Source organism: Lutra lutra, chromosome 3 (assembly GCF_902655055.1).
Source record: "Lutra lutra chromosome 3, mLutLut1.2, whole genome shotgun sequence".
In the NCBI taxonomy this organism is placed as follows: domain Eukaryota; kingdom Metazoa; phylum Chordata; class Mammalia; order Carnivora; family Mustelidae; genus Lutra; species Lutra lutra.
The window spans coordinates 15359545-15372263 of record NC_062280.1 but is presented as its reverse complement, the minus strand read 5'-3'; the positions used below and the strand labels follow the sequence as shown (position 1 = coordinate 15372263).

Below are 12719 nucleotides of genomic sequence, written 5' to 3'. Positions count from 1 at the left end.
CGGTCCGGCGCCTGCGGGGAGGGTGAGCGGGGCCGGCACAGGGGCGCGGGCAAAGGGGCGCGGGCGGGGGGCGGACGCCCGGGAGGGGCGTGCGCGGCCGCCTGCGCCGGAAGTGAGTGGTTGGCGGCGGGCGGGGGCAGCGAGCGGTCGGGCGCGAGTCGGTCCGCCCGTCCGCCGCCCGGCCCTCGGCTCCGCCTTCTGCGTCTCGGCCGGACGCGGCCGCAATCGGATCGGCCACGGCTGGGCGTTGCGGCCGCCCCGCCCGCTGCGCGCTCCCGCCCCGCCTCCGCCGCCGCCGCCCGGTCGGTCGGTCGGTCAGCCAGTCAGTCACGGTGCGCGCGGCGCGGGAGCTGCGGGCGCTCACGGCGTGTCCGGGGAAGGAGCGCCGCGCCTGAGGAGGCGGCGGCGGGAGCAGCGGGAGCGACGGCTACCCGGCCCCGGGCCGCTGGAGGATCGAGCAGCTGCCGCGGTGAGTGCTCAGCCTCGCCCTCGAGGCGGGCGGAGAGGCCGGCGGGGCGCGGACTGTGAGGCGCTGCCGCGGCTCCCGCCTCCATTTTCCCGGCGCCCGGCCCGGCCGTCCGGGCGCGGTGCGGGCGGCAGAGCCTGGGGCGGGGTCGCTGCCGGGCGGGAGCCGGGCTCGTTGAACCACGCCCAGCGCGGCGGCGGCGGGTAGGTGGGGTCGGTGGGGCCAGGGCTGCCCCCCGGCGCTCCAGGGGGCAGCGACGGAGGGAGACAATGAGATACAGGACCGCCGGGGGAGGGTGCGGTTGGGCTTGGACCTGGCACCGGGTGCTGGTGGCCCGGGACCGCGAGGAGGAAAGGATTCTCCCAGATTAGCCGCAGAAAGCGGTGATTCGGTGTCTGGGGTTCCTCGGGCTTCGGTGCCCCCCGCCTTTCATAAACGAATTCAGTGCAGAGATCTGGAAATGCGGGGCGCCTTCTGCGCCTCCTGATGAAGCGGGCTAAGTAATTGCTCCCTGGCTTTTGAGCCCTCTCTCCTGTCGCCGTGTCTGTGTGCATTCCCGCCGGAAATCCAAACTGCGGGTCATGGCGGGGGAGGGGGGCCGTGGAAGAGCGTTCGGATGCCTTCATTTGAAAACAGTCTGAAAGATGTGGTTCTCTGATTCAGGTCTTAGGGGTCCCCGCCGTGCGAGCTGGGAACCGCATCAGCCCTAAGTGCTCGTGAGCACGAAGACGTTGCGGGGTATGAAATAAGAGCTTTTTAGAGGGATATAGGCGTCGCGTCACATGTTGTCTCGTGTGGGGGGGTTTCTTATATTCTGTGGGAAGAGCGGTTGGGGAAATCTGGGAGAATTGAAAGATTCTCCACTTCCCCGCCCAATGAGGGTCGATGTGCCCGCAGCATTTCTCCCGGAGATGGGGAGAGCAGCCCGTGTGTATGTCAGAGCTGCTGTAGAGGAACCGTGAAGGTAACGGGCTAGGGATAGGGCGTGAACAGCTTATTAAAAGGGTGGTAGTGAGCTCATAGGAATATTCAGTTCGGCGGATCTTTATGGAATACCTGCTCTTTGGTAGCGTGGGGGACACAGAGTGGATAAGACCTGCAGCTCGGCGTGGTGGAAAGAGCTCTTGGAAGCCAGGCAAACCAGAGGCGGCATGAACCCTGGAACTGGCTAGCAGTAAGACAGCTAAGCTATTAACTCTCAGCGGTACTTTCCTATCAGAGAAATGGGAATGACACCACCTGTTGTTGACCTTTCCGGGTGTTGTCAAACAGATTAAATGAGATAACGTATGCAAAATGCCTAGCACGTTTCAGGGTTCTGGGGTGTTGGCAAATGTTGATTCTTTTCTTCCTGAGCCTACTGCTTTTGGGATTTTCCTGAGGGTAAGGAGCGGGAAGAAGTTTTAAGGTAGGTAATCGTAATGCAACGCTAAAATGTTGAAGTCAAGTTACAAAATAGGGGAGCAAAGAGGAGAGATAAATTCCACATTGGGAGCACTGGGGGAAAATTCACGGAAGCTGTGGGATTTCAGTGGAACCTTTAAGAATGGGTAGGATTAAAAAAAGAAGGGATAGGATTTCAACTGATGTAGATGGCGAGGACATCTCAAGCAGAGGTGGTACTATCCTTTGAGAGCCCAACTGGAGAGTAAGACCAATGGAGGAAGGGCAAAATAGAGACGCTCAAAAGCTTTTTAGCTCTTGTTGAGTCTGACCTTCAAAGATTCTCTGTTATTTTGCTTTTTGTGTTGTGAATTTCCCGGAGACCAGATCTAGCCCTATTCAAGTAAGTACCGAAATGTCTACAAAGCTTTAATACATGATTTTTTGGGGTTAGACATTTTGTGCTATTTGGACTGCTGCTCTCTTCTGTTTGAATTTAATAAAGAATTATTTGTAGATGTCTCCTCATGGTGAATATTAGCTTTATTTGGTAGGAAAAAAGCAGCTGATTTTTTAGATTGAGCGGGTCTCATTAAGATTATGTAGTAAGTAAAAGGAGTGGAGTAGTGTGCCTCAAACTCTCAGTCGACATAATTTGTTTTCACTAATATTTTAACACTGTTCTCTGAAGAGGTGTTCTTAGTGTTTGAGGATGATTAGAATGACTTTTCTTTTGGTTTTGCTTTCTTTGGGTTTTCACCCCTTACATAATTGCTGTATTTTTTAGATTAGCATTTTGGGGAGGCACCTGGGTGGCTCAGTCAGTTAAGTGTTGGACTCTTAATTTTGGCTCAGGTGGTGATCGTAGGGTCTTGAGATCGGTCTTCCCACTGGGCATGAAGCCTGCTTAAGATTCTCTCTCCCCCTCTATCTACTCCCTCTCTAAGAAAGAAAATTAGCAAAAAATAAAGATTAGTGTGGTGGATGATTTCACACTATAGATCCTGTAGAATTTCATGGCTTTGCCATGGTTCTGAAGTAGTTCAATGTCAGCATTGTTTTGTAGTATTGTTAATCCCGAACTCTTAGGAAGATTAATATTAGCAAAACAAGATATGTGACCTCAGACAAATCTCTTATCTTAGATTCTCAGTTCCTTTACCTATAAAATGAGAAATTTGGATTAGGTCACTGGTTTTCAGTGTGTGTTTTACTGAACTCTGCAATTTTGAGGAGGATCATCAAGGTTCTGTAGATGTTTCACTCAAATCTCATTAAAAATGTATTTTAAACTTAGAATAATTGAAAGTGTCTACTAAGTGACATGTCCTGTTTTAAATGCTTTACATGTAAAATTTATTTAATTCTTGCCATAATTCTATGAAGTAGGTTGTGTTACTGTCTGAGCAGACAAGCACAGACTACAGAGCTGTAAAGCGACAGAGCTGGGTTTGAAACCAGGCAGAATAATCTTAAGCCTGTATTCTTGCCGCCATAATAAAATGAATAGCACACACAAGTTTTTTTAATTGTAACATACAACATGAAATTTACCATTTTAATCATTTTTAAGTGTACATTTCAGTGGTATTAAGTACATTCACAAAGTTGTGCAACCAGCACTATCTTCAGAACTTTTTCATCATCCCAAACTGAAATTACTCATTAAATAACTGCACCACCTCCCCCTCTAGCCCCTGGTAATCACTTTTCTACTTCCTGTTTTTATGACTTTGACTCTTCTAGACGTCATGGAAGTGGAATCATGCAATATTTGTTCTTTGGTATTTGGCTTATTTCTCTTAGCATATGTCTTTGAAGTTTATCCCTGTTGTAGCATGAATCAGAATTTCATTTTTTAAGGCTGAATAATATTCTCTTGTGTGTGTATACCACAGTTTGTTTGTTTATTCATCTGTGGATAGATGTTTGCTATTTCCACCTTTTGGCTATTGTAAATAATTGCTGCTCTGAACATTGTCATACACATACCTCTTTGAGTCCCTGTGTTCATTTCTTTGGAATATGTACCCCGAAGCGGATTTGCTGGATCATATGGTAATTCTCTTTGATTTTTGAGGAACTGCCATACTGTTTTCCACAGCAGCTGCAGCATTTTACACTCTAGTAGCAGTGCACAACCGTTCCAGTTTCTCCAAATCTTCAGCAACACTTGTTATTTTCTCAGTTTTATTTTGTTTTGTTTTAGAACAGTCATCCTAATGAGTGTAAAGTGGTATCTTATTGTGGTTTTGATTTACACTTTTCTAATGATTAGTGATTTGAGCATCTTTTCAAGTACTTATTGACCATCTGGTTCTTAGTTTTTGTTGGTGGTGTTGTTTTGGTAGAAATGTCTATCTAGGTATGTCTATCTAGGTCCTTTGCCCATTTTTGTTTATTTTATTTTTTTTAAAGATTTTATTTATTTTATTTGATAGGCAGAGATTACAAGTAGGCAGAGAGGCAGGCAGAGAGAGAGAGAGGAGGAAGCAGGCTCCCTGCTGAGCAGAGAGCCCGATGAGGGACTCCATCCCAGGACCCTGGGATCATGACCTGAGCCCAAGGCAGAGCCTTTAACCCACTGAGCCACCCAGGCGCCCCACTTTGCCCATTTTAAAATTGGGTTGTTTTTGTTGTTGAGTTGTAGGAATTTCTTATATATTCTGGATATTAAGTTCATATCAGATCCATGTTATATAAATATTGTCTCCCATTTCCATGGGTCGCCTTTTATTCTGTTGATGGTATCTTTTGATGTACAGAATTTTTTCATTTTAATGAAGTCAACTTTATTTTTTCTTTAGCTGCTTATGCTTTCAGTGCCATGTCCAAGAAGTCATTGCCAAATCCAATGTCATGAAGCTTTTCCCTTGTTGGTTTTTCTTAGCAGTTTTATCTCTTATGTTTAGGCCTTTAACCCGTTTTGAGTTAATATTATGTATGGTGGTAGGTAAGGGTCCAGCTTCATCCTTTTACATGTGCGTATCCAGTTTATTAGCACCATTTGTTGAAAGGACTATTCTTTCTCCAGTGAATGGTCTTCGCACTCTTATGTACAGATATAAAAAATTTTAGTTCAGAAGCATTTGGCATCGATGGGTGTCTGTGTTGGTGTGAAAGTGACTTTCCATGATTGGATTCAGTGTCCTTGCATTCGCTAGCAGGTTAAAATGCAAATCTTCATAAAGACCTTGACTGGCAAGAGTATTGCCCTGGAGATGGAGCCTAGGGACACCATCAAAAATGTGAAGGCCAAGATGCAAGATAGGACATTACCCTCTGCCACACAAAACACCAAAGGCTCATCTTTGCAGGCAAGCATTTGGAAGATGGCTGCCGTACTCTTTCTGATTTTAGTATTGAGAGTCAGCCTTGCACCTGGTCCTGCATCAGAGGGGTGTTATGCAGATCTTTTTGAAGACTCTGACCAGCAAGACTATCACTCTGGAGGTAGAACTCAGTAGCACCATCAAGAATGTGATGGCTAAGATCCAAGATAAAGAAGGCATCCCCCCCTGATCCCGCAGAGGCTCATCTTTGCAGGCAAGCAGCTGGAAGATGGCTTCACTCTCATTACAACATCCAGAAAAGGTTAACTCTGCATCTGGTTCTCCATCTGAGGGGTGTCTGTTAATTCTTTAGTCTTGAATTCATAGTGCCCTATGATGACATTACTTTGCACTCTAGCCATTTGTCCCAATTTAAGCCTAGAAATTACAGTTTCAGTAATAGCTGAATCAGTGGTTTTTTCGATAGCTATTCAAAATGTTAATAAAGATTTTGTTGGCATGGTACACACACATTGAAAACCATAACACATTCAAGGCCAATTTTGAAAGAAAAAATTCTTACTTAAAAAAATTTTTGAATAAATTTAATTGAAGCTTATCCTGAGACTACAGAAGCTGCTACCAAAAGAAACAAAAGCTACTACCTACTTGGAACAACTTACCTAGGTGAAATCAAAACAAAACTTTATAGGGTTGCTTAGGTTGTTATAAGACTGTAATGTAACTGACATACTTAATCCTTAATTTGTCTCTTTGAGTTGGTAATACATTAATGTATTTGAACATAGACTAGTATTAGCAGCACTTTTGTCAATTTTACATATTTGATACACTGCATAAAGATTTCATCTGGGAAGATTTTGTCAGGAAATGTTAGAAAACTCCCAGGTTGTGTAATCTCTGAAGCTTTATCTCATGCTGTTACTTTAAGATACAATTTACCGCATGTTAGGGCAGATGTCTTAAAATACATAACTCTTGATTTATAGATTGGCTTTTAGAACAGTATATATTTTTCTATTAATAGAATATTAATAAATATTTAAACAGGGGCCCCTGGGTGGCTCAGTCAGTTGGGCGTCTACCTTCAGCTCAGGTCATGATCCCAGAGTCCTGGGATCAATCCCGGTAGCAGGCTGCCTGCTCAGCGGGAAGCCTGCTTCTCCCTTTCCCACTCCCCCTGCTTGTGTTCCCTCTCTCACTTTCTCTCTGCCAAATAAATAAAATCTTTAAAATATATATATATTAAAACATAGTGTTCTCTGCTTTAGACAGAGCTTGATGTAATGGAGAAGTCAAACAGCTAGGTTTTCTGCCCTTCAAAACAGAGAGGATTCCAGTTTAAGTGCAGGATAGAAGGAATCTGTAGAGAATGTAATCAAGGGAGCCGAATCCAAGAAGAAGCACAACGTATTGGGATTTCAAAACAATGTGAAGAGTTGAGGTTCGGAAAAGAAGAGACAAGCAAGCCATCCCTTTACATGAGGAGAAAAGCAAGGTTGGGAGGTTCATAATTGATGTCTTGTCATCATGTGACACAATTAAGTCCCCTAGTGAATCTGGAGAAAGTTAGAACTAGGCCCAAATACTGTAGAATTGCAATAAATCAGTTTTGTCACTATACTTAAGAATTAGATGCTTCTTAAAAAAACACCTTTAAAAGGATCTTGCTAAGTTTGATATGTGAAGAAAAGGGTTAGCTAAGTCAGGACAACAAAACAACTAATAATATGACTTGAAAATACAGTGTATTCTTTATGTATCCAAGCTTATACATGCCTCTATTCCTGGTTTTCAGTCATGCTTTGTTCTTCTAATTTTTGCAGTCAAAATCCCACTTGCCCTTTGAGACCCAAGTGGGTCCTTTGTGAAGCTGTTAGACACCAAGAAGCTGTTAGACACTGAGCAGAATTAATTGCTTTCTTCTTCATTTCTCTAGACCTTACTCGATTTGCCTTGTGTTATAGATAATTGTGTACTGTCTCAAATCCCCCTGAATTTTGAGAGTATTGGACCTTTCTTCATCTGAAATATCTCTCAGTCCCTTAAATAGAATAGAAATTCAATAAAAAGTTTTAATGAAAACTGTTATTTGAAAAATTATTTGCAGTTGGCATTACATCTCCTGAAAGCATTCATTAATATCTAGTAATGTTAATTTTATTTATAAAGAATAATTCTTTCTTGGCTTATTTGGCTTATTTTATATTTTAACAAATGACTTTAGAGACCAGTGAGGGGAATCAGTGATCCCCTTATTTGTGACTAGAGTACTTTATAAATGCTATTAATGGCTCAAAAACCTTTTTGTTTACTCTAAATTTTAAAAAAAGTATCTTTTAAAGCAGGAGCAATGAATATGCAGCATTATGCTTGGAAAATCTTGGGTTTACTACTTGGTAATGCAGAAATTCCAAAGTCTGGATCTTATATCTGTTTAATTTGATACTCGGTTTTAATGTTTGTCTTAACTAAAAGGCAGCTCATATAGGGACATACACCCAAAAAGAGTAAGTACATATTTGGCTATGCTTTGTTAATGGAGACACTCATTGTTTAATTTCCATCCATCAGTTTTTTGTTTGTTTTTTTAAGATTTTATTTATTTATTTGACAGATCACAAGTAGGCAGAGAGAGGGGGGAAGCAGGCCTCCCACTGAGCAGAGAGCCCGATGTGGGGCTCGATCCCGGGACCCTGAGATCATGACCTGAGCTGAAGGCAGAGGCCCAACCCACTGAGCCACCCAGGGGCCCCTCCATCCATCAGTTTTGAAGATTTGGCTAGTACGCTTTGCTTTAACTGTGCATACCAATGCAAGGATTTGCATATATATGTCTGTGTGTGTGTGTATGTATACATATATGTATAATTAAACATTAATGTAATATATGTTATAAGTTTGTAATATAAATATATATACACACATACATATATATATATGTATATATATATAAAGATTTTATTTATTTGACAGAGCATAAGCAGGGGAGCAGCAGGCAGAGGGAGAAGCAGGCTCCCACTGAGCAGGGAACCCGATGCTTGGCTCCATCCCAGGACACTGGGATCATGACCTGAGCCCAAGGCAAGCCACTTAACCAACTGAGCCATGCAGGCGCCCCTGCACTTATATATTTTTAATAAATGCATTCAAAATCCATAGAAAACTGTGTTTGGGAAGCATTTAAAGAGTTAGAAAATGTTTTCTCTGTTTTTAGAGGGTCAGGTACAGTATTTCAAGATGACACACATGGTTTTCTTTTGGAATACAGTTATTTTCTTACCAAGTTTTAAAATGCCTCATTTATTTTTAAGGTACAGATTAACCACTTTTTTGTTTTTAAAAACAATGGCTGTGGGGCATCTAGCTGGCTCAGTGGATTAAGCCTCTGCCTTCAGCTCAGGTCATGATCTCAGGGTCCTGGGATTGAGCCCCGCATTGGGCTCTCTGCTCAGCGGGGAGCCTGCTTCCCCCTTTCTCTCTGCCTGCCTCTCTGCCTACTTGTAATCTCTCGCTCTCTCTGTTAAATAAATAAATAAAATCTTTTAAAAAGTAAATAAATAAAAACAATGGCTAGGTAGCATACTACTAATGGTCACCACAGAAAGTAAGCAAATTTAGATTTCTTTTTGTAAAAGATAAATGCTTAACTTTTTGACACCTCTTTTTAAATACTTTTCCATGAAACAACCAATAAACCTGTTTGGTACAAGATGCTATGGTCACTCCTCAACTACATCAATAAATAACACTTTGACGGTCTTCTTACTTCAGCTTCTCTTTTGCTTCAGTAGTAGCTTTTGAAATTAAACCTATTTCCCCGTCCCCAACTGTTTTTTGTTGAGGTCAAAATAGCTGCTTCGTGAAGGATTATATAATAGGCTTTTTCCATACAATATTGTTTTGTGTTTTTTTTAAGGGGGGGGGGTGGTTGCAGAGGGAGAGAGAATCTCAAGCAGGCTCCACACCCAGCATGGAGCTTGACATGGGGCTTGATCTCACAGCCCTGATATCATGACCTGAGTCAAAATCAAGAGTCCAGCGCTTAACCAACTGAGCCATCCAGGGGCCCCCGTAAAGTATCGTTTCTAATAAGGAAATCATTACTCTGGTTCACCTGTCTCTTCCAGCAACTTCCAAAAAAGGTGTGTTCTTTATTTCATTATTGAAAAAGAACCTAGCAAATACTATCACTTTCTCCTCAGAATACTTAGAATTGCTTAGAGTACTTTGATAACTTTATGTGATATGTGATTGTCAGACAGGTGGCCATGGGGAAGATACCAGTGTCATTTTGTGTATTAAGGAAACCTGTGTATTCTATTACATTATGTTATACTTAAAGTACATATGTATATTATAATACAATTAAATCTAAAAATAACTAATATGTTCTTATATCCTGTAGATCATCACTCATGCCTCCTGGGATACAGTCACCTCCATTTTGGAAACCACTGTACAGTTTTACTTTTGTTAATGAGTCTTTCACATTAAGTTCCATTTCATAGTGTATACTATTATATGAAGCCATCTTCAAAACAAAACACTCAGAGCAAGACATTCTCATTCTCTTACTAATTGTAAAGTGATGTTTGTGGAAGAAAAATAGATAAATTTCAGCAAAGTGAGACCTAAATAAAATTTATTCTTCACCACAATTGAAGTTCTGGCTTTTTTCAGAAGCTTAAATTTGGATTTTGCAGTATGCTTTTGGGAATTATTCAAGGTCAGTTAAAGGCACTCATTAAACATTTAGTTACTCACTAGTTTGATAGACATAATTTTTTCATGTCCATAGTGAGCATTTTTTCCCGAATATTTCTAGAGACATAGAGAACATTTCCCATGACTCTACCCTTCACCTTTTTCCACTCTCTCTACTTCTCCCCATCCCAGAAGCAACTGTAACCACAGGTAAATTTTGTCTTTTCTATAACTTTGTATTAGTTGTTTGTATCAACTGGAACTTTATATATGAAATCATTCAGTGTTCCTCCCCATCTCTCTCTCTCCCTGTAATCTGACTTATTTTCTTTTTTTTTTCTTTTTTTTTTTTAAAGATTTTATTTATTTATTTGACAGAGAGAGATCACAAGCAGGCAGAGAGGCAGGCAGAGAGAGAGGAGGAAGCAGGCTCCCCGCTGAGCGGAGAGCCCGACGCGGGGCTCGATCCCAGGACCCTGAGATCATGACCTGAGCCGAAGGCAGCGGCCCAACCCACTGAGCCACCCAGGCGCCCCTAATCTGACTTATTTTCAAGCAGAATAATGATTTTTAGATTGGCCCATATTATTGCTTATTTATCCATTTACCTCTTGATATTTGGGCCGCTTCCATTTCTAGCTCTTATAATTAAAGCTGTGCTGACTTGTGTACAAGTCCTTTCATGGATATATGTTTTTATTTCTCTTGGATAAATACCTGTGAGGACATGCTGAGTTATATAGGGTAGGTGTATTTTTAATTTTTTAAGAAACTGGCAAACTTACCCAAAGTCGTATCACTTTATATATTCAACAACAGTACTTGCCACTGTAATGCATATATAGTAGTATCTCATTGTAGTTTTAATTTACATTTTCCTGATTGCTAGTAATGTTGAGCAATTTTCCAGGTTCATATTAGCCATTTGGGAAGTGACCACAAGTCTTTTTAAACGTTGGGTTACCTTTTTTATTATTTATTGGTAGCAAGTCTTCATATATTGTCAATACAAGTCCTTTATCAGATATATTTGTGAATATTTTCTCTTAGTCTGTGGCTTGCCTATTTTTTTTTATGGTGCCTTTAAAAGAGCAGAAGTTTTTATATTGGACTTCATCAAAGTATTTTTACTTTTACGGTTTAGTGTTTTCTGTCCTAATAAATCTTTACCTACACTAAATTTGCAGAAGTTATCTTCTCACGTTTTTTCCCAGAGCTTTATAATTTTAGCCTTTATAATTTTAGCCTTATCCATTTTGAATTAACTTTTGTTTATGGTGTGATGAAGAAGTCAAGGATCCCTTGCCCCCAATATTTATATCTGTTCAGCATCATTTGTTAAAAAACGCTTTGTAGGGGTGCCTGGGTGGCTCAGTGGGTTAAAGCCTCTGCCTTCAGCTCAGGTCATGATCCCAGGGTCCTGGGATCAAGCCCCGCACCAAGCTCCCTGCTGGGTGGAAAGCCTGCTTCCCCTTCTCTCTGTCTCTGCCTGCCTCTCTGCCCACTTGTGATCTCTGTCTGTAAAAAAAAAAAAAAAAAAAAAAAACCAAAAAACAAAACAAAAAAAACTGCTTTGTACTTTAATTTATCAACTATATCTCATTAAAGCTAGAAAAACAAAACAGTGGCTGGGTGGCTCAGTTGGTTAAGTGACTGCCTTCCGCCCAGGTCATGATCCTGGAGTCCCAGAATCAAGTCCCTTGTCAGGCTTCTGGCTCTGCTGGGAGTCTTCTCCCTCTGACCTCCCCTCTCATGCTCTCTCTCACTCTCAAATAAATAAATAAAATCTATAAAACAAAACCAAACCTTTCCTTTCCTTCTTCCCTACTTTGACATCTATCAAGAATTTACTTAGAACACCTTTTTTGTTCTGTTGCTTAAAGTCCACATTTGAATGAGATCATATGATATTTTACTTTCTCTGACTGACTTATTTTGCTTAACATTATATTCACTAGCTCCATCCATGTTGTTGCAAATGGCAATATTTCATTCTTTTTTATGGCTGTATAATATTCCATTGTATATACCATTCATCATTCTTCTTTATCCATTCATCATTTGATGGGCATTTAGACTGCTTCCATAGTTTGGCTATCATAAATCATGCTGCAATAAATATAGGGGTACATTTATTCCTTTGAATTAGTGTTTTGGTGTTTTTTGGGTATACCCAGGAGTGTGATTACTGGCTTGTAAGGTCATTCTAGTTTTAATTTTTTGAGGAACCTCCATACTGTTTTCCACAGTGGCTGCTCCAGTTTGAATTCCCACCTGTAGTGCAAGAGGGTTCCTTTTTCTCCACATCCTCACCAACACTTGTTTCTTGTATTTTTTATTTTAGGTGTGAGGTGATATCCTGATGATGAGTGGTGTTGGGCATCTGTTCATGCATATGTTGGCTGTCTGGATGTTGTTTTTGGAGAAATGTCTGTTCATTTCTTCTGCCCGTTTTTTAATTGGGTTTTGGTTTTTGGGTGTTGAGTTATATCCGTTCCTTATACATTTTGGATACTAGCCCTTTATCAGATATCATTTGCAAATATCTTCTCCCATTCCATAGGCTGCTTTTTAGTTTTATTGATTGTTTCCTTCAATGTGCAGAAATTTTGCATTTTGTTGAATTTCCAATAGTTTATTTTGCTTTTATTTCCCTTGCCTCAGGAGACATATCTAGAAAGATGTTGCTACAGCTGATGTCAGAAAAATTACTGCCTGTGTTCTCCTTTCAGGTGTCAGTCCTCACATTTAGGTCTTTAATCCATCTTGAGTTTATTTTTGTGTATGTTGTAGGAAAGTGGTCCAGTTTCATTCTTTTGCATGTAGCTGTTCGGTATTCCCAACACAGCTTGTTGAAGAGATAGTCATTT

At 41.4% G+C, this 12719-nt stretch overlaps 1 protein-coding gene across 1 annotated transcript in view; it reads left to right on the top strand.

Annotated features, from left to right (window-relative positions):
- The first annotated feature begins 363 nt into the window (after positions 1 to 363).
- Positions 364 to 12719, top strand: part of RAPH1 (Ras association (RalGDS/AF-6) and pleckstrin homology domains 1) — a 92808-nt gene continuing 80452 nt past the window's right edge. Inside the window, 1 exon segment of the mRNA XM_047720798.1 lies at positions 364 to 469. The gene's annotated coding sequence lies outside the window, so the exon portion shown is untranslated.